The sequence below is a fragment of the Corvus brachyrhynchos genome, unplaced genomic scaffold (genome assembly GCF_000691975.1).
Source record: "Corvus brachyrhynchos isolate BGI_N302 unplaced genomic scaffold, ASM69197v1 scaffold12, whole genome shotgun sequence".
Lineage (NCBI taxonomy): Eukaryota > Metazoa > Chordata > Aves > Passeriformes > Corvidae > Corvus > Corvus brachyrhynchos.
Window position 1 is genome coordinate 3024929 of NW_008237885.1, and position 22953 is coordinate 3047881.

The window sequence follows — 22953 nt, forward strand, 5'->3', positions numbered from 1 at the left end:
ATTACCTGACCTCAGTCATTTCACTCAATTTTTAACCTCACACTCTTCTGCAGTCACCAGCTGTAGCATCCATCCTGCTGCTCCAGTGAATGAAACACTATTACACTGAGAAAACAACACATCACTGTACTCACTCTGCCTGCACAGTCCCTATCACAGGTATGCATTTTGCTGCTCACAAGTTCACTGCAGCTGAAAGCCCTTTCTTCTCAAAGAATTTATGTACTTGAAAATTGGTAATTTTGTTACTAAAGAAGATCCATCCTCCACAGTTAACCTGTTTTCAGTAATGGTCAGTGAAGCACTGCACCTGCGTCCCTTAAAGAAGTTTGGCAGGGAGCCAGCTTTGAACCTACAGCAAACTCTTTGCTGGTTTTGGGAATCAGCAAGGAACTCTGACTGCCTACTAAAATCTGCAAGGGACCAGCATCAGAGAAAAAGCAGACAAGATTTCTATATAAAAAAATTTTGTTAGGGGAAAGAAGGTCCAGGAAAGAATGAGGAGTTTCTCAGATGTATTTCCCACCGTAAAAAAAAGGGGGTTTAGCCATTTATTTTCTCAGCCTGGTGAGGGAGGTCCTTCCTAATGTGTCTGATCTGTGGCCACAGGCATCCCAGGTGAAAACCCTATCCTTTGATGAAGTAGGTATCACAGAAACATAGGAATGGTTTGGGTTGGAAGGAACCTGAAAGGCTATTTAGTCCCAACCCCTCCTGCCATGGACTGAGACACCTTCCACAAGACCAGATTGTTCAAAGCTCCATCCAGTGTGGTCTTGAACACTCCCAGGGATGGTGTTACCAAATAATTCTATTTCTTTAAAAAGGAGTCTATGCAGCATTGGGTGAAAATGCTGGGACCTAATCAACAAGAAGCAAGATTTAGTCCATGAAACAGATAGAAGCCAACAAAGCAACCTTGAAGTGATGTCCATGTGTTAGAACAACAAATTAAAGTTTAGGACTTGACATGCTCCAGTGATCTGAGACCTGGGGAGGAGGTTAACATAGTTTGGAAAGAAGGATGCAACTCTGATAATGGGCACAAAGAATACAGAATTTATGGCCAACAAGGACATTTGGCAGGACTCCCAAAATAAGGAAGAAGCTCATCTGAAATCAGCTCCAAGTGGGTAAAAGGTCATTCTGGCAGGGGGGATCTACAACCACCAACCCACAGACCACTGACCTAAGAAACCCACCAACCCAAAAGAAGAGAGAAACTGAGCATGCGAACTAATTAGCATGAGAAGTGGGAAAATCATTAACCAGTAGAAGATAGAATACTATCTACTATGAGAACTTGCATCCAGTGAATACTAATTCCATTGAACACAAATTCCTTTGGTTGCTAAAATGTATAAATAATTAAAACTTTTGACAACTGGTGTACATGTTGGGTGGAGTGATCCCCATGTACCTCAGTGCTGAATAAAGTACTGTCAGCTTTCTAACCTAACAGTCTGGTTGGAGAGTTTATTTTCTGGTTTTCGGTGACAACGGGACTTTCACAGTTTCTCTGGGCAACCGTTTTCAGTGTCTCACTACCCTCAGACAAATGAATTTCTTCCTGATACATGATCTAAATATACCTGTTTTCAGCTTAAAGCCACTCCCCTTGCCCTATCACTACATGCCCTTGTAAAAAGTCCCTTTCCAGCTTTCCAGCTTTCCCTTTAGGTACTGGAACACCATTTAGGGTCTTTCCAGAGCCTTTTCTTCTTCAAGTTGAGCAACCCCAACTTGCTCAGCCTGTCTTCATAGAAGAGGCATGATTCTATGATTCTATACACAGTTAGATATATAGATATATATAATTAGTTAGATATATATGTGGATACATATGTATATTCATATGCAAACCTATAGATATCTCTTCCCAAGTTTCAGTGACTGGTTGGGAGCATTTCAATCACAGAGTTATGTGGTCCTGCTGGCTAGGACTTGGGCTAAGATATTTTGGTTCAGGAGAAGTGTATATACAAGGGCTGTCTAGTGGTCCCAAAACCCTACAAGTTGGGTGTGACTGTGAAGATTCCACCCTCTAGGGATATCTGATCCCACTCCATGACCCCTTTTACCCTCACAAATACAGGGAAAATGAGGATAACTGTCCCACAGTACCTGAAGAATGATTTTAGAATTATTTTAGACTATGAACAAGGCACAATGAGCGTTTTCATGAGCTGGCATTAAAGAAGTTGCTGAGGACTAAGCTGAGAGAAGACTCTCTGGAAATGAACTGACTGGATGCTGATCAAGGTTATATTTACCAGAGGGCAGAAAAGAAGCCCAAGAAAAGAAAGACTGCAAGGGAAGAGTTAATACTCACAGAAGAAAGAACAAAACAAGGAGAGGTTTTTCTTCCCCAGGAGGGAAGGATCGTTCAGCTGACTGCTGCAGGGGGAGAGGGGGAGCTCTATCACAATGTTGAGCAAGAAGGATGAATTTCAGTGCTGGTGCTAAGGGAAAAGATTTAGGGCCACTAAATCCTACAGCAGTGTTCTCTATATATTTGGGGTTTAGCATTTACAGCAAAATAAAGTAAAATAAAATAAAATAAAATAAAATAAAATAATTTAAAAAAAAATAGAGGGCTATGTAATGAAAGCACCAATTACACAGTGCTTAAAAAGCATCTTGCTCCAAGACTATTTTAAACTGCCTTAACTAGACTCCTTCACAACAAACCTTTCTGCATTAGCCTAAGACACATCCCTGACTGTTGTACCAGGATACAAGCAAGGCACAGCAATTGCTTTTCAGTAATGTCTGGTAGGCACGGTGGCTTTTTCACTGGCTTGTGCTGCAATACCCCTGAGAAAGGCTCATCTAGAGCCCAGACCACCACGATAGTTGTTGTAGTATCTACAGTGCTAGGCCTCCTTTTTAATATTTTCTTATGACATAAGTAAGTGTTTAAAAACCCCTGGTAGGTGATGACCAGGTAAAAAGATTACATCTGTCAAATCTGTCAGAATTACTTTGGGAAATACTCTTTAAAAATACTAGGTCTTATGGCACATAATGATAGTGTCCTTGATTCAGATAATATTGTGGTTAAAAGACCAGGAGGTAGAGGATTGAATTTTGCATCTTTTATGTCCTCATCTTGTGGAACTCATAACTTTTTATCAGCACTTCAAATGCAGCCACATAAAAACACACTGAAAGCAGATTACTATTAATGCTGGCTAACAAAATCCCCAGCTTAACATATTGCATTATTGAGTAAGGATGGAAGGTGGAAATCCAGGGGAAAAAATACCATGCATCCAAACCATGTAATAAAAACTTCAACCAAGCAAACACACCACAGTTGGATATTGTCATAAAATTCCCCCCGGAACAGAGAAAGCAGATCTACAAGTTTCATACATTTGAAAGCTGCATAAGTCTTCTAGTGCCAACATTTCAGACACTTCAAAAGAATTAGAATGATGTAGGGCTATTCAATGGGCCTCACATACCTGCGGGGGTTTTTTTAATAAATGGGTTAAAGTATGGAAACCTTAAGTTACAGAAAACCGATGAAATTTCCCTTTCTTAGAAAATCCCAAGCCTCTTAAGGGTGACACAGATTGGTCCCTACAAAAAGAGGGCAAAATCAAACAAGTGATACCATGTCTCACTCCCTGAAGTTTGGCCTGGTATCAGCACTTTCACAGCAAAGTTAATTCAATGTTACTAAATAACAAATAAACAACCTTAGGAAAAAGGAAAAGATTTCTAATACTTCAGAACATAAATCTCTGTATTTCTACACAGCATTTCTAGAACTTTCTGATCTGAGGACTTTTGTTGCTGAAGAAAGAAAACCTCCAAGTAAGCACAGTAATACATTTCTACCTTCCATCACACTGAGGTCCATAAATCAACGGTGGTGCAATTTTTCACAGTTATGAGCTTGGAAAGATTTATCTTGCTTGGAAAGCAGGTTCTTACTCTAGTATGGAAATTCAAACCAAACTTTCTATGTAATATACAATTTCTATTTTCCTCTACTTGGTTTGACCAACAGCAGAAACAGTAAATTGCTGTACTGATAGCCATGTATTCACCCCACAGATCTCCAAACAGAAGTCATGACTTCTCTGTGTCAGATTGATAGTGCTGTTAGAAGAGTTCGGATGCTTACCTGAAAGGAAGAATGCTATTTGGATTTACTTCAAAATTAATGCCAGATTAGTTATAACAAGTATTCATCCGAATTAATAATGTGATCCTGCATTTTTTTGGTAAATGCTTCTAGTTTCAAAAAAGATGTTTGTTTGAAGACTGTGGCCATACTTCTCTAGACAAATGGACCTCCTTACAGTGGTATCTCTGGAAGGCTCACTCTGATCTTCATGGGTCTGCAAGAATAATGTCCCAAGTTCTTAACTTTTCTGGTTTGAAATAAAAGAAGCAACCCTAAAACTAAACTTAATATTGGCAATTCTAAGAAAAAAGCTTTTATTTGAATGTGCTTGGAACACAGGGTGGCAATTTCACTTACTACTCTCGTGCTAACTCAAGTAGGTACAACAAATCCGTCCCACTGGTCTTCTAAAAACAATGTTTATTTTTCGTGGTGATTAGTGCACGGTTCTGGCTTTTCTATAAAGAGTTGCATTGCTTCTGCCTAATCATGATTAGGACGAGTTCAGCTTCCTGTTTGACATAAGATGCCTCTGAATGAAGAATGAGACCTCTGGTAATGCTCAGTCCACAAAACAGTGGTTTCCTAATTCTTCAAACGTCTCCGATTCTCTCTCTCCTGTAACTTGTACTCCACTTCAAACTAGTCTAGAACATGTGAAAGCACATAATGCAACTGTTTTTGTCAGTAAAATCAAGCTCTGTGTCAGAGAAAGGCTGCAGATCTATGAGAGGTGGCTTTTTAATCTCCCTCAGAATTTAATAAACACCAAAAGAGGAATCCCAACCTCTGTATCAGATTTATCAACAGAAGTTTGCCTGATGAACCAAATGAACATAAAAGTGTTGAATGCATGATAGTAAGTCCTGTCTCACAAATTACTACTTCTCTGAAAGAGTAAATAAAGTGTGTATAAGATGCAAATGATTTGCAAAAAGCAATTGAATTTCCAAAATCCTTCTTTTAGGTAACGTACTTAAAAGAACCTTAGACCTGACTATCGTGGCCTCGAGGAGAGGTAAGAGTGTCTTCTGGCTTGGCAACAGGCTAGCAGACAGGAAGCATGTTAGAAATAAAATGGTCAGTATTCACAACATAGAAGGAAGCATTCCCATCGACTTCTTCCAGGTGTCATGACACTGAACTTTCTTTTTTAGCATCTGAGAAATGAGAATGGTAAGTGAAGAGAAAGTGTGATGGTAAAGAATTAACCAGAACAGGAGTAAATAAAACTGCCTTTGAAGAGCCGTACAACGATCTCACAATACTCAATCACTTGGCAAAGAAATGACACATGAAATTCAAAGTAGTTACTTGCAGAGTACTGCATATGCAAGGCAAGAAGGGAGAGCCTTAACCACAGACAGTCATGGACTGCTGTAACTTTCATTAGTATTAATAGTCAATTTAAACCCTTTGATTACTGTTCTTCATGCCCAGTAGCTGTTAAAAACAAAATGCAATTTTAGGAATTATTAAGCAACAAGAAACAAGACCAAAAGAGAAAATTATTTACTATGTAACCTTACAATGCACATCTTGCACACTCTCAACAGGATGGTATACTTAGCAAAGATACAGAGAAGACCACAATGAGTTAACTTTATCTTTGAAAAGATTAAATAGGTTAAGAAATTTGAATTAAAAAAACCAAAACCAGATAGATTTGTAGTTTATTTTAGGAATACTGTCTGCTGTATACATGTCTTAGAGTAAACCATCAAGTTCTGATTTAGTTCTGCCTTTTCAGGATGTTTCTGCCTATATTCAGTTGTATATGATTATAGGGATTAAGGATGGAAGCTAAAGGGAAAAAACGTATTAGGGTGGTTTTTTATTTTGTTTTGCTCTGTTTGTTTGCTTGGGTTTTTGCCTCTAGTATGCTCCTTGAAATCTACTGGGGCAGCAGCTACTACAATTATGTCAGAAGACAGGGGAGGGAGAAGAGAGAAGATGAAATTTTTTCAGCACTCAGGGAAGGCACAAATGGAATTAGATGTGGGCAGCACACACATTTCAGAATTATAATTTGAAATTAAGCCTTCAACACGAAAGCTCTGCTTCTGGGAAATCCATCTGAGCTATCAGTTTCTGTGGAGACAGGTAAAACTATGGTGAAGGAGGAGCATCTGTTGCCGCTGAGTGACACCAGTTACTGACACCACATTGTTGGCTGGTGCAAGGTCATGGTACTATGGATCGAAGCTGCATTACATGCTGCAAACTTCAGTATAATGAAAAATGTTCCTGAGAACGCTGAAAACAAAAACTTCTCAAGGCTGAAAAAATAATAGGAAAAAAGCTTCTTAAGCAGAAATGGGAAAAGTGGTAATCAGCAATACATGAGAGTTTTGTACTAAGTCAAAGGCATTAGGTGAGGGGGATCACGATACGGTATGTCTCCTAAACCTTGCCAATTGCTCATCTCATGTAATTCAATCACAGCTGTAACCTCACTAAACAGCAAGGAGAAGGAGATAAGCCAGGCTTCTCTCTCTCTTGGAATTTTCAGGGAAGTTCTGAACTTTGCAGTACAATATCCAAGGCAACCCTCAGAAGGAAACAGAAACAATAATAAACTACTCAATAGTAAGCAAAGAGTCTAGTCTACTAAATCGTTCCAAGAGAAACGTTTGAAATAAATGAACGCTCTAGCTTTCAACTTTGAAGAACTGTTCTCGTTTTCGTGGAGTGTTTAAAATAAGTCTGTGTCCCATATGAACCTGGCACTTCAATACACTTAGAGCAGCTGCCACTTGATCTGAACAAACTGTGGTTTTCCCCTCTCTGGAAGAGCTCAGACATAAACCAAACATTCGTTTTTCAACCGTGCCTTCCCTGGTCTTTCTGCTGACAAGTTCACTCCCACATGCAAACTCTGTGTTCACATTATTTGTCTCTTGGGCCCTCAGCGACAAACAATCTTGCAGCAGAAGAGACTTCATGAAGAAGAGGACCAGTGAGTCTAATCCCAAACCATCCTCTTCGGGCATATACAGACCTGAATCCAAGTCAGATGCTCAAAAGAATCAAACTCTACACCAGGTGTTTGGTTTCTCTCCTGTAAATGTCCTTCTAGGGTTCCTCCTAACCTTACCAGGGCAAGAGTGCCATAGTGTATGCAGTGGTGCTGGTTTGGGTATCATTTGAAGCACATCCTCCAATCTTATCAACCAGCCAAAGTCACAGAACACTTAAGTGTGCATCTCAGCTCACGTTTTTCAATGAATGCCGTCATATTCCCTGTTCATTTTAATACAATTCCATTAAGCTACAACTATAAGAATACCATGAAAATTCATCAAAGTACAAAAGATCCATAAAGGACTTTTTTTTAAACAAACCAGGATGTGTTTCGGGCAGAAAGAAGACCACAGCGAAACAGATGTAGAGTGAATTTTATACAAAAAGATGACATGGCAATAAAAAAGTGTAAATTCAGGCACCTGCACTGTAACTTTTATACACATCTAAGGAGTCTTGTTTAAAGATCGTGAAAGAAGTTAGGAAAGGCAACATTCATACAATAAAATAATACCTACTGTCCTGCATGAAACTGCATCACACTGGTGAATGGTATAGGACTAAAGTAGGTTTAGTGTGAGCAAGATTGGGTGGTATTCAGTCTGTAGGACAAAAGCCTTTTATTTTGCCAAACTTGGCAAGTGCTTAGTGAATGGAGATAAGAGTTGCAGCTAGAGAAAAGGATAATCTCATGAGTATCACGGCAAGAGCATTTCCATGCAGAACTGCTTTGTAGCATGCTTCTTCCTATAGGTTCCTGTATCTCAGCCAGACTTTCACAAATGATTCTCCATTTACATTAATCACTTTCTGGTGTCCAAAACCAGATGCAATAGAGCCTGTTATACAGAAGATCTGCTTGGAGACTGCAGCTAAAGCCAGTGCTAGTGATGCTCTGAAAATACAAAATGCTAAGTACTTTTACAACACAAGCTGAGCATCTGAATCTTTAAAGATGTATTTCTTTCTCACATGTAAAAGGAAAATAATATCTCAGGACAAATTGTGAAAATAAAAGGATTTAAGTTTCCAGATATAGTCATTGTAAGAAAAGAGGCTGTGAGAATATTTATAGCTTATCTTCAGAACAGAATTTGAATAAGATCTAGTGTAAGAGGGAGAAAATAATTCATTGTCTAAGTACAATAAGGGATCATGTATGAGAATTTGTGCATGAGTATACTTCTAGGACTATCCTTACTCATAGGTACAAGCGAGCCAAACAAAGCTCCTGCAACAATTGTAATTATCTAGATTTTTAATGTTTGATGTTACAATTCTAAACTTCTGATAGTACGCCAGCATATTGTCTTTTTGTTTTTCCTTGATCTTAGCTATGAGCTAGTATTTTTCGGTGTTTTAAGTAGAAATATATGCTACAAACGCTGTGAGAATCAGAAAGTTCTAGAAAAGTACATCACTGAAGTCTGCACCATTCCATACTTGATTTATTATGACCTTGACATGAGAAATGTGTACTCACAAAGTATTCTTTGAATGAACCGAGAGGTCTGTGTTTTCTGGGAGGGAGAAACAAAATCTAAATTGACAGCAGAACAAGATTTACCAAACAGCTTTTGAGAGAACATGCTAGAAAACAGGAGTCAATGCTAGTAACAATTTAGATAGTTTATTTAGTAGTCCTAGTACCAGATCAACATATTTGTTTTGCACTAGCCTAGTGATTACAAACAGCTGAATGCAGGTGTGGAGAAGGGTGTGTTCTGAAAAAAAAAAAAAAAAGGAAGGGTTTGCCTATTTTCTATTGTTTCGTTTTTTGTAACATTATCATGTCTCTCTAAAACAACAAACAGTCAAGAGCTGGATTAGCACAGATGGGGTGCAATCCCCATCACATGCTGCCCAAGGGAGAATAACTCACCGGAGGAGACTGAAGTAAGAAGTGATGCACAGCAGCTGCCTGCACTGCCTTGCTCCACTTTATGATATAAACACTATGAACAGTATTTTTATCACCTACTTTTAGACAGCTAATATGAGCTTTCAGTGCCTCAAATTTAGGCACCTTCCTGCAGCACAGTGATTCTGACTGCCTCTGCTGAGGACCCAGACTCACCCTGTAGCTAAAAGAGAGAAAGCTTTGAAGAAATTCATGCTTGCACCTACAGCAGCAAGCAGTGCAGTTCAATAGAAGCAGTTCCTTAGGGTAATGCATGGCTGATGAGAAACCGACATCCACACTATACTTATTAAAGGGTTTGGATTTATTTTGATTTGGGCCTGGGAATTTGAATATCTCAAAATGGTTGAAGCACATTGCCTCGCTACCCTCAAAAAGTCCTTATTGTGTTCTCAAGACCACTTTATGATGTGAATCCAAGCACGGACAATGGGGAACTTTACTTCCAAAGCCCATTCCTAATTCATACCGAAATGCTAATGCAGGTGTGTTCCCTGAATTCCAGGGAATGATGTGGAACATCTCAATTAGAAGTCTTCCCTTCTCCATTTACTACAAGTAACTACAACAGGAAAAAAAAAAAAAGGACACATATTTTCTGTTTTCTTGTCATGTACTATAACAAGAAAAAAGAAAACATAAAGACTATGGGAATCTATATATTTCCAAGGGAAACTGCAGGGTATCTATACACCACAATAACAGGCTCATAAATCTGATTAAGCAGACGCCTAGATCCAGCTGGATTCAAAATGCCAAACACTTTTTTTTGGGTGATGAACATACATAGGAGAACAGCACTCCTCTCTCATGGCTAGCAAGTTGAAGTTTCTGCCCCAAAACAGCCAATACAACTGCCTGGGGCAGGGGAGCTGGTTTTTTATGGGGTTTTTACAGAGGTCTTGGGGTTCTTAAGAAGACACTGACTCAAACTGTTAAGATGTTAGTATCTAAATTCTTCACAAAATCCTTCTAAGACCTTTTGGAGGTCTGCATATTCATAGCTCCTGTATAAGTGTATTACTGGATTTGCACACAATAAAACACTTGCAATACAGACTTCACTTCCGGGTAGAACAATACCTTTCACTTTGCTTGCTTTTCTGTTTGCTAGAATCACACATCACTTCCTATGCTGAGACCCTCTGATGTCACACATATAGTAAAAAAATACTCTTTCACAAATACCAACAAATGAACAGCTTTGCTTTAATCACCTCTAGATAAGATAGACAGATAGATAAACAGACAGATATATAGATATGCACCTCACAAATAAGATACAGACTTCTATCTTTCATAAATCAATTCCAAGTTTTTCAAGTATTTGGGCATTGACTAGCATCTTAATATCTTAAGAAGGTATTAAAAAAATTCCCTAACCTATCCTTAAATTGAAGTATTTTGGAGCATGACTCCTTGTTCTTTTTCACATAGTCACATTCTTTTCTTAGCTGGAGCATATATTGAGAATCAAAACCTTTAAAACTGCCTTTTCATTATGGGATCATGAAGAATTTATATTTCACAATTTAAGTCCTTGAGAAATGTACTTGATTGAGAGTGACTAATTATGAAAATCAAAGCAACAGCATGGAATATTTGTTGAAAGAACTAATGACAACTATGAAGTTCAAACACTAGGAATACTGTCAGAAATATTCCAACAAGCACTTGTGTCTGATGAGATTTTTGAAAGCAAATAAAATTCTACAGAATTCATGTGCAAAAAATGCAAAAAAAAGATTTAAGACTCACATCTGAAGGGAAGCTACAACATGACACTTCCTTCACCTCCACTTCCCTCCACAGGCTGCTGCACATTGTTATGGAGCACCTCTTCTCCCTCACCCTCCTCTTTATTTCCCATTTGCTTTCCTTTTGATCCTGTTGCCAGTGGGCTTTCAAGTACATTTCTTTTTGGATCAATTTCTTTTACTTGTCCCTAGCATCATACAGAAATACAAAGTAATCTCTGGTTTTACCAAACCAACCTCTCTGTCCAAATCACAGACTTCTCTCTCCTGTATTTTTTTCCAGCTCTGGTTCTGTTCAAAGTAAAGCTTTTTCTACCAATATCTGCTCATGAATTATAGTGTAAGAAACAGGTTTTAAGCAACAGTCATCACAATACCTGGTTCATTAAGTGTATTTGTATAATTTCTGTCCAGAATCTGCATCAGTGGTAACTACCAACTTTCTGCAAGGAATGAGTAAGTGGATTTTTCATTTTTAAATAAACTATTTCCTTGCTCTACAGCACGATGCCAAAGAACAAAACTCCAGGCTGTTCTGCCTACCTGAGTTACTAAAATAGCTGTATCTTGACCATGTGGGGTTTTTCATGATTATAATGGCAAACTAGTCACAGGTAAAAGGGTGGCAAGGAGTACCACCACTATTTAAGGGATCATGAACAATTTATATTTCACAATTTCAGTCCTTGAGTCCTTATCACTATTTAATGTTAACCCCAGAATATAAAGTAAGAATAATTTTGCTGATATAGTACTTTTCACATCAGGTTATAATCACAGTATGCTACCATGTTAAATTACATTTTATTTACACTGTTAAAAAAACTGTTTTGGTGTTTCTTTCCTAATTTTGGATTTATTCACTGCTACTAAAAGCACAGTTAACATAAAAAAAGTCAAAAAACAAAGTTTGTGCCTATTGGCCATGTGCAGTCCAGTAAAGGAGATTAAAGCAGCAGTAAATATATCAGTTAGCCCTGTGGTGCCACACACATGTGCTTCCACAGTCCTGATTTAGACTGAAGTTGCATTTGCCTCTGGTGTTTTACACTTTTAGATAGCAAAAACTTATTCCATGCATTATTACGAAACCGTACCTTTTTTATTATTTTTTTTAAATTTAAAAAAAAAGCACTTTTTCTCAAAGGCTGTGTATCTGTTTAAATCAAACCAAACCAAAACAAACAAAAAAAGCCAAATCTTTGGCAATTTCATATTAATTTTGTATTTGGATTTCATTATGTTGATTCCTTTTCAGTGCTATTCAGTAAGATGAAAAAGCTACTGGCAATGCTAGATGTCTCTACTCCAAAATTTGTGGAGTAATTATGAAATAATGACATTAAAAATTGCCATGCTAATGAAAAAAATTAATTTTCCACTCCCCAAATACAGTATCACACTTTTTATCTTAAGAGTCAGCATCATGGTAAGTGGTAGATAAGCAGTGCTTTGCTTGGAGCTAGCTTATTTTCACTGCAATTTTGTCAGGCTTCAATCTAGGAGACTGTCATTTTTCATTCCTGTACTCTTGATGTGGATTTTGACTTTTCTGACTATAGCAGAATGGCAAAGGCAGTGCTTTTCAGCACATACCGCCATTTCTATCTTGTGGCTGCTTTTTTCTTGTTTTGTCCTTTGCCTGTATTCTTCCCAAAGTGCTGATGATTGAGAAGCAAAAATACATCTGTACTGCTGCTTGCTATTAATATTCCTCCCTCCTCCAAAAGTGGGGAAGAAAAAATGTAATAAACCTCTCATTCCTAACATCTTTATTTGAAGTCATGTCCTACCCAAATTCAAACCAATCCAATACCTTCTTCTACTTCACACAGTACTAAAGTACTTCATAAGGCCAGAGGTGCTGCTGCTCAATGTAAGTCAGGTCACGTAGGGCATCCTGACCCACCTGGGCCACACCATGTCATTTGTAGGTGGGCTTCAGGGCACTGGTGTCTGGAGTGCAGCCACCTGGACTCAAGATGCCAGGGAAGCTCATTACAGCAGTGACTCATAAGAAGGACACGGATTTGCTGGATCAAGTCCAGAGGATGGCCATGGATCACAGGCCTGGAGCACCTCTCCTATGAAGGCAGGCTGAGAGCGCTGGGGTTGTTCAGTCTGGAGAAGAGAAGGCTTCCTGAAAAACTCACGGCAGCCTTCCAGTACCTAAAGAGGGTACCTGGAGAGGGACTTTTAACAAGGACATGTAGCGATAGGACAAGGCGGGAATGGCTTTAAACTGAAAGACGGCAGCATTATATTAGATATTAGGAAGACATTCCTCACTGTGAGGATGATGAGATACTGGAAGAGTGTGGTGAGGGAACAGGTTGTCCAGAGAAGCTGTGACTGTCCCATCCCTCGAACTGTTCAAGGCCAGTTCAGTTTGGGCTCTGAGCAACCTGGTCTAGTGGAACGTGTTCCAGCCCATGAGAGGTGGGCTGGAACCAGATTATCTTTATGGTGCCTTTAAACACAAAACATTCCATGATTTTTTAATGACTCACCTCACAGCAGAGTGAGGGGACCACTGAGAAGCTGTTGCCATCTCCTACCTGAAGCCCTCCCAGAGGCCTCATCCGCTGGCTCACAAAGGATGCCTCAGCAGCTCTTTTGAGTATACGGGAATTTTAGCAAAAAACTTCTGGGGCCTCCACTGTGGCAGGAATGTGGATGGACAGCTAGTGGTTTTCCCTTTTTGAGAAGGACAGGAACTCCATTGTGTTTAATTTTCACGGTCTAAGAATAAAATACTAATTACAGATGGGTTGTAAAATTAAGAGTTTTTTAAACAAGATTCTGATACTGTCCAAATTTAAGCAAAATTGCTGCATTAACACACGCTAAAATTACAAAAGATTACTTTAGTTATTGCGTCTTTTTTTCCAGCAGATATTGCTAAACTCAGCCCGTGTACCTCTATTTTTACATAGCTCTGCAGAAGCAAACCCATGTGCCTCATGCTTTCATTCCCCAGTGCTTTGTTCCTTCTCAAGGACTGAACTGACTGGACTCCTCTCCATATCCCCAGAAGTTTCTTACATATGGTTTAACTTTTAAGAAAATAATCTTCCAAAATAAATAGTTCAGGAAATAAAATTCTGGGCAAACAAAGATGTCCTGGCCCTTCTAAAATCAAACAGTTTTGACAGGCTTTAGTAACAAAGTGTTCCAAAAAAGGGCTGACAGAAAATGCACTGAAAGGAGGCTAAATCATAAATATAAGAAGACCACACTAAATGATATCTTCTTTTGAGTAACTTGCAGATAAAACTACTGTCTGAAGCTGCAGAAGCAAAATACTAAGTGCAAGTTAAAAAAAGCAGGAGGGGAAGGGAGAGGAGTGGGGGCAGGGCCAGGACATGGGCATACACCAAAAAGAAACAATAAAAAGATCAAGCAACTGGGAAAAAAGTGGCATGGAGTGAAGCTGCTGGAAATTTATCATCAGGTTATTTTTATAATAAAGGCAACACAAATACTAACTCCTGTCAAGGACCAAAGAAACAATAAAGGTGGAAGAATTCTAGTAACCTAGTCAGTGAAAACTAGAGGACACTGAGTCAGCTACTCATGAATGCCCAAGGAGAATGATTTCTTGGTGAGACTGTCATATCCAATATGAAACAAAAAAAGAAGTCAAAGAAAGAAACTCTCCACCCAGCATTCTGTGCACAATGGAACAGGGTAACTGTGTACAGAGGTAAAGGACTGCTGATAGGATGGGTGCAGAGGCAAGAGCATTTTGAGACTGCATCAAGCTTTTTGAGATGAGCTAAGGGGGGCTGTGGAGATGCTGAAAACCTAGTGGTTGTTCAGGGAAGGGCCAAAGGAAGAGAAAGGCAAGATACTAAGGGGAGGGACTTTCAGAAGACATCACACAAGACTGCTGCAGTTGTTAGTCACTCAGGAAGACACAGTCAGATAAGTGATAGAAGTGTCATGCTCACTTTTGAGTTCAGTATTAAGCCCTTATCAAATGACTACAAAATTCTTAGAAAGGGAGTTTTGATCCTGGTTTTATTTTTGGGATTGATGGCAACAAGGAGAGAATTTATACTGAAAGTGAAAGCAAAAAACCAATCTCAGAAAGCCTTGTAAGTCCACTCATCAGCATTCCACCAAATACCCACCTCCTCTGTCACAGTTATGTCTAGGTAACTGCACAAGAAATGCTTCTTTAGTTCCTACGTCTTCCTACATCAGAGTTCTGCAGCAAGCTGAATGTAGATATGCCCCAATTTTCCCAGCCCACTCTGCATCCTGCTTTCTCTCAATATCAAATGTATTATTAGTTCTGTGTCTTTTATTGCTTTTCTCATTTTGTTGTGACACAGCTCCTCTGAAAATTGCTGTGCAAGTCTTGAACGAATGTAATATCCTGAATTAATATAATGTCCTAAATGAATGAGAATATAATGGTGTTAATCACAAAGGAAAGCTGTTCTCATTTATTTTAGCTGTTGCCTGAAATAATCTTGCCAAAATGCTTTTGGTCTTGTTAAAGTTTCATTTTAAGTACTAACTTCAGTTTGCATTTATATACTGCTTAAATTGATGTTTGTGTTGTTTTTCACCTGAGAAGACGTCTTGAAAAGGAGGAAGGGCTCACTTGTGAGGGTCAGCAGTGTACAATCGATAGATTCATCATGTTATGTATACGGAATTCATCAGAACTTAATTTCCTTAAACTTCGTGATATTTGGAACACCTCTTGAATTTTTGATGAGCAGCCCAATTAAAAAATAACGAACCTGTCTTTTTCTAAAACTGACTCATTATCTTGGTGGTTTCCAACAGCAACCCAGAGCTCAATTTTATATCAAATTATTTTGTGCCTGTTGGCCAGCAATACCTTTGCAACCTTCTAAGGTATTTCTAAAGTCAAACAATTTCCCCAGGAAAAAGTTTAAAAGCTGTTACTATTCCCAGTGCTGAGTTTCTGTCTAGGCTCATAAAGCAAATAAAACTTGTACTGGTAACAGACAGAACCCATGGGATGTTCAAGACCTCTCTCTTGTACCCTAACCTTAGTGGAACACCTTAGGAGAATAGCTTCATCTTCAACAGACAACACCAAGATTTCTGCTGCTGACTCTCCGTGGGATATTTTTGTTTCTTTTTACCGTATTATTCTTAAAATAGTATTATTCTTAAAATATATATATTTATACAACACAAAATCTTAAACCCCTTAGCAGGGTATATAAGGAACTGTTCTGCACCACCACCCGCTCCAACTAACAGGAAAATAAAAACATCTTCCAAGAATGCATTCTGTTTCATGCACATGTCTGAGGAATCATCAAACCATTTTTCGAACTACAGCCTACCCAAAGCTCAACTTCAACAATAATCATGCGCACTTCCAATAGTTAACCCTGATGGGCTAAAAAACAAGCACAAAACAAAACATCCTCTCTGGCTCAATGAACACAGAATCATAGAATCTGGAATTATTTGGGTTGGAAGGGATCTTGAAAATTACCTAGTTCCAGGTAGGGACACCTTTCACTAAACCAAGTTCGTCAAAGTTCCATACAGCCTGGCCATGGACACTTCCAGGGATGGGGCATACATAACTTTCCTGGGCAAGCTTTTTCAGTGCCTCAGCACCCTCACAGTAAGGAATTTCTTCCTAATATCTAATCTAACCCTATCCTCTTTCACCTTAAAGCCATTCCCCCTTGTCCTATCACTACATGCCCTTGAAAAATGTCCTTCTCCACTCTCCTGTTATTTCTTGTCACTATGCAATACTATTTATGCACAGTGGAATTGCTTCAAAAGGAAAGATCACACACATCCCTCCAAAAAAGGGCCTTGAAGATGTTCTCTCAAAAGGTGGAGTGAGGATTCAACTCTCTCACTCATCAGCAAGCATCACGCACAGGGTTTTTCTCCTACATCACATTCACTGGCTGATCACTCAGTTGTTCTGACTAACTTCCCTCATGCATTGTATCCTGTAGCCTTAAGCACCGCTATGAAAAACTATCCTGCAAGTCAGGAAGCTGCCTAAAATAAGGGACTGCATCAGTAAAAACAGTGAGGGCCTAATTCTTTGTGGAAGCAATAAGTATTTCAGCAATGATGAGTAACATTAAAAACTGAATTACCTGTTATTTTTTCTTATTTTAAAATGGGGATGTATGTATGTGTCTGTGTAGCATAAACAAGAAGTGTTCTGGACAGAATGGAAAAGAATGATTTCGAAAAGAGAAGTGCCCTGTAAGGAACTGAGAAAATGTTCGGAATAGATTCTATAACTTGCCTTTGCAAATTAACTCCTCACTATTGAAAGACATGCCTGAAGCTCACTTGTAAAATTAGATCGACTTAGACACTTTTTCTACAAAAATTTGTTTGAATACTGTATTCCTGTTATATCTAACACAACTTGGTAAGTTCCTTTGCTCCAAAGGGTTCCAATGATTAGCACTTGCAGATTGCAGCATGGTGAAATAAAAATGAGACAAATATTTGTGGAATAAATATTAGTAATGTTTACAAATTTGCCTTTCATATGAGCGTGTCAAAAATCAAATATGTATTAATCAGAAAATGTGGCTGGTAGCTCTTAGTATCAACTTCCCAAGATGCTTATTGTTGAAAAATTTAAACAGCTCATCTCATATGCGCCCATTTGAACGAATTAAGATTTTACTTCCATATCTTTATTGGATTAACACAAAGGTATAGAAACCTTAAATTCCATTTTGAGAAGTTTTATTGCACTACTTCAGTCCCTTCCACATGACTCATCGGAACAGTCACTGGATGCAACAGGTTGATCGGCTCTGAACGTCAGGCAAGCCACAAAAAGGAACAAAAAGATGAGCACTTGGGTATCAGCCATTAAAATGATGATGATGATCCTAATTTTCCAATGCCATTAGTCTTTCTAGAAAGGTTTATTGTCTGTGCTGTACAATAAACGTAATAATGAGGGTGAAAGGACTATAAAAAATAACCTAAAGGTATATAAATCAATAGCAAAGTGACACACATGATTCTTTAACCCAGTTGAAGTTTACGGACTGATATCAGATTTGTTTGGCATTACAGAATAAAATCTGGATTAATCCATTGTAAAGTATAGAATTTGCTTCATCTTGAGTTGGATTTTTGTTCTTCTTGCAGTTGAAAAGGACAGGGAACTTCTGTAACGTTTCCCCTTTGGTCGAAACCAGATTTAGCTGGAGGTCCACTAAGCATGGAGGTAACGGCAGTGACCATCCTATCACTGGAAAAGGGAAATTACTCTAGAGCACTCAAAGAAGAAAAAGACGAACAATGACAGGAAAACTATGCAACTATTAAAAAGACAATTGGACCTTACTTATAATACAAACTTATAATCCACTTATTATCCACAATGTCACAATGTATCTCAGAATGTGATACAATCTCAGCAGACTTTTTGAATGTAAGGAGCTGTTTGGGTACACAGGTTTATGAATGTATATACATATGTCCATGCAGTGTGGACATAATACATCCATGTGTTCCTCTTGGTTGAAGAGACAGCATTGTTAGTCTGTTGGGCAGACTGTGAGAGGAGCAATTTTAAAATGTTCATCACATACAGAAAAGCCTTACTTCAGCAATGATCTGTATTTATGTGTTTAAGTATTCACCAGCAACCAGATTTTGGTATATGAGGTGGAAAGAGTCTGTGGTTTGGCCAGTTTCTGTACCAAGCATAGACTGTCCTCTAGACAATGATTTACAGTGACCAGCTGGAGCTGCTTTAAAAAGCAAACTCAAACTCTAAATTACTAATTAACAAGGTAAAAAGATGCATCCACAAACCATCCATCAATCACTGTTGAATCTCACCAGGCTAGGAAGCTGGCCTTCCTTTAGAAGGACAACTGAAAACTTAAGCAGCAGATTTATTTGTATTACATTTGATGTTTATGTAACAGAGAAAGGCTTAAACAGTTAGTCCACTACTATGACATTATGATTTGGTAAGTCACATGAAGAAATACTGGCATAAATGTAAAATGGAACCTCTTTGCAGATAGGACTGTTCCTTCTTTGCATTTCTTCAGTGCTTCTCACAATTAAATTGCAATTTTGAAATTCGATTTACTACTCTACTTACTTTTGTAAAAAAAACCCCTGCAATTAATTTTCAATCAAATTCTTGCATCAGCTGCATTCAGTGGAGACAGACAGGCAAAAAATCAGGTGGGGGGGGTCTTCAACTCAAAAAACTAATAACAGAACCATGCATGTGCCTCAGAGCCAATCTGACTACAATCAATTCATACATGGCTTTTAGTATGCTGCCTCAGTAGTTAAAGAAGAAAGAGGCTTTGGAGTTCTCATTCAAAGAACAGTACAGGACTTCTGAAGATCAGCTTTAAGAACAAGCTAATCACTGTTTCAGCATTCCGTTTCAGGAAGTCCTTTCTGGGAGTCCTTCCACTTCATCTGCCATGCTACATGGCAAAGACAGGTGTTTCTATTTAATCTGTGCATTTTAGTTATGTTCCAGGTATTCCATTAACAGAGCTCATTGCCAGGCCATAGGCAGCACAAAGACTATCTCTTGGAATAGCAAAGATCAAGGAATATTGCTCCTGCTTGTCACCAATTCAATAAATAAACGTCCCCTGTGCCATTCTTTTAAATACCTTCATTTTTAAATTAGATTTTGATTTTCTGCTCAAAACCACCTAAACCTCTGTTGAGCCAACACGACTTACTTTGCAATTTTGATTTGCATTATCTGTCCTCCCTGCTTTATTTTGCAACAGGACTGCTAGCCGAGGATAGACTACTTCACTACTTCACAAAATAACAACTATTTTATTAAGGAAGGTTTTACTGTGAGTCAGCTTTGGCATCGAATTTTTGAAACAGCTTTAAATACATGCATGCTATGCAAAGTTTGGACCAGATAAGAATACTGTAACTTGCAAATGACCCTAATTGGTTAAAGGGAAAATGGCCTGAATGAGAAACTGTTCAAGAGGTATTTTCCATATTTGTCTACAACAGAGATAGTGCTGACAGATTAAATGATCTATAGATATTCTCATCCAGGGAGGCTAAATTGCTCATATGCAGTATTAACTTATATGTTAAAGTTGTAAAGCCAAAAGCTAGTATCAGAAAACTAAATATTTACATTTTGTGTTTATGCTGTGAATCAATTCTGTGTAACTAAAGAAGATGAAGTCGCTGTTTGTATTTACAGCTCCTTTCTCCGTGAAACACTACATCAGTTTAAGAGAAAAGATAGAAAACAGATCAGGTTGAGCCACAGGACACTGGACACATCAGCCCTTGCCTTTGATTTGTCACTGCACTGTTTAACCTTCTTAAGGAAAAGCACTCATTTAAAAACAAGGGTACTAAGAAACTGGAGGGCATTTAGAAATTGTTCAGCATCTGAAGTCTGATGGCTGACAACTGGATACTTAGGACACGCAAAGAAGCATTTTGCCACTGCTTTTAACAATCTCTATTTCAGCGCTACTGCGAGCACGAGTCTAACGTCAAAGGTGCACAGAGTTGGGAATGGGCACCCTCAGGTGTAGAAAAGAGTTGGAACATGAAAACAGTGATAAATAGCAGTATATAAACATGAGGTCTAAAAACTTCATCCATTTGCCTCTTAAGCCCCAAATTCAACATGCCATAAAATCAGCAGACACCCACTAAACTGACCCCATTATCTATCACACACTGACACGGTAACAAACAAGAGTTTCCCTAAGGTAGTAAAGCCCTCTCAGTACACTTCCTCATCCTAGACAAGTGTTCAGCTCCTTCAGTTTTGGAGAACAGACAACTTTGCTAGTATGGCTTTTAAAATTTTGGTGATGCAGTTACAAAGACAGGCACAGAAGTGGGGACAATAACCAAGAATGTTCAGCTGCTAATAGTTTCTTCTCAGTTATACTGCTAAGAACACTATACTACTGCCACACTGTGTTTCAGTGACACGTGAGAAAAGATGGACAATATTTCTCTAGCAGTTTCAACAGAATTGTAAGACATCTACCTGAAAAACACCATCAGATTGTGACTTCAGGTACACATTCCCACATACCATCTTGAGCAACTGCAAGATTGTTTTTGGTGGATTAGCTATCAGGTTAGTTTTCTAGTTCAGGTCAGCATCACAGAGAAACATTTCCTGAAGATGGGAAATCTGAATCCTGAACTGAAAACAACTTACAGGACATGTACACAGGATCTGACACGAGCCTCCTTGGCCATGTAACCATCACTCACCACTGTCACAAGATCATAAGGGATACTAACCATAACTCAAAAGCCATCCACAGACATTTGACATGAGACCCATAGTGAAGCATTTACAGACTGTATTTTGCCAGGTCTGGAGTACTTCCACACACCTCCACAGTTCTCCAGCCACAGCAGTATCCACATGCATCCTCCCACTATCCCATACTACAATCACCCCATGCACTGACTTCCCTCCAAGGAAGGCTGACTCATATAAATGTCAGAAAGGTGTTCCTGCAGTCTCTAGTACGTTAGAAACAACACACAAGCCAGAGGGATAGGGCTAAAAACATCAGAGAAATATGTTGCTACCATTACAGACATATCAAGAACTGCACAGACTGGCAAAGAAACTGCGAAACTGCTTCTGGCAACACAAAAGTCTAGCTTTTGACTTACATGGCAGGTTATATGACCTACTGCTTAGTCAAGCATCAAGCTTGAACTAATTGGACTTCCCAAACAGTAGGACTAGCATGGTTGACTTAGCCTGTGATCTTTCTGACATACATGAAGTGAGCCCTGTGTAGCTTTTTATTGTGCATATGTTTGCATTCATGTGTGTTTGCACATGTTTTGGTCAGATGGGGCCCATAAAACAAGGTTTCAACCTGGTTTGCAGGCACCTATTCTGGTAAGGGGCAACTTCTCTAGCTCTTTCAGTCCTTAAATGTGACTTTGAAGCCACTCCAGGTAAAGGCCATAAATTTACCCCTGCATGCACACACACGCACACACAGAGATACTACGTGTTATTCTGTAAGCACACCTTATTTTATGCCACTGCACAGCACCATTTAAAAGTACTCAACATTTCCACTTATTCTGGGAGATTTGCCCTGCTATTTTAAGCCCAACAGGTCAGTGAGCAGGTCCAAAGCTCCATTGTTTGTCGACCATCTGTAGAAATGCTTCTTTCAGGAGGAAAAAAAAAACAGCTCGAGATGCTCAGTACCCTTTACATCTGCTGCTCAGCTGGAGACACAGTTAAAAGGCCATTAGAAGCACAAGGTGACAGACCTCACAGGCCAGACGAGCTGGAGAGCAATTTGCTGTTTGCATTAGAAGTATCAGCCCTGGCTACTTCTTTTTGCTGCACCAAAAGCAGCTCCCGTCCCCAACCCTGAAAATCAGGACCAGGACGGGTGGCCAGCCCATCTCAGGGCTGAGGCTGTGCTGCAGAGCCTCCCCCTGCACATTCAGGTTTCACAGTGGGTGGAGGGGACAGAAGCCCTACCAGCACTATCCATAACCCCTGACTTTGCCCACAGAGACTGGCTCTGCTGGATGCATGTCACAGTAGGACCCAAATTCCTGTGCAGTCAGAGGAAACCTCTTCCAGCACATCTTTGGCAGCACCTGCCTCCAAATGCTGCGTGTCTTCTGTGTTCCACAGTCGCTCAACAGAATAAAGTGCTGCTGTTTCACTTTGCTGGAAGGAAAAGGTCATGTTAGCCGAAAGAAGCTCATTGGAGGGAGCTGGTGGTCTTTCTGACAGCCTCCTATAACAAGAGCTAGAAATGTTCTTATTAGGGAAGCTCATTTTTTGGATGTGTGCTGGAGGTCTAGAGCAATAAGTACTGAAGAAAGCAAATCTTGGTTTCAGTAGGTTTTAGGCCTTTTTTACATACAGAGGAATAAAGTGCTATGAATTTTACCAGCATATGTTTTCTTGCCATCTGCAATGCATTTTAAATTCCTTTTGCATCTTGTAATGTATTCTCTCTCTTTAGCATAATAACAATTCTGCCTTTAAACACCAACCTTTATATGCTGTTCTTAGGAATTTCTGGAGAAGTGTTAATTCTTTTACACATATTTAAGCTGCTAAAATA

General features: G+C 39.0%; 1 long non-coding RNA gene across 1 annotated transcript; it reads left to right on the forward strand.

The window, feature by feature from the left end:
• Positions 1 to 639: 639 nt before the first annotated feature.
• On the forward strand, positions 640 to 21619 carry LOC108446298. The gene is made up of 3 exons (XR_001861445.1): positions 640 to 795; positions 20807 to 20812; positions 21608 to 21619. It is a non-coding gene; the product is annotated as an uncharacterized LOC108446298 (long non-coding RNA).
• The last annotated feature ends 1334 nt before the right edge of the window (positions 21620 to 22953 follow it).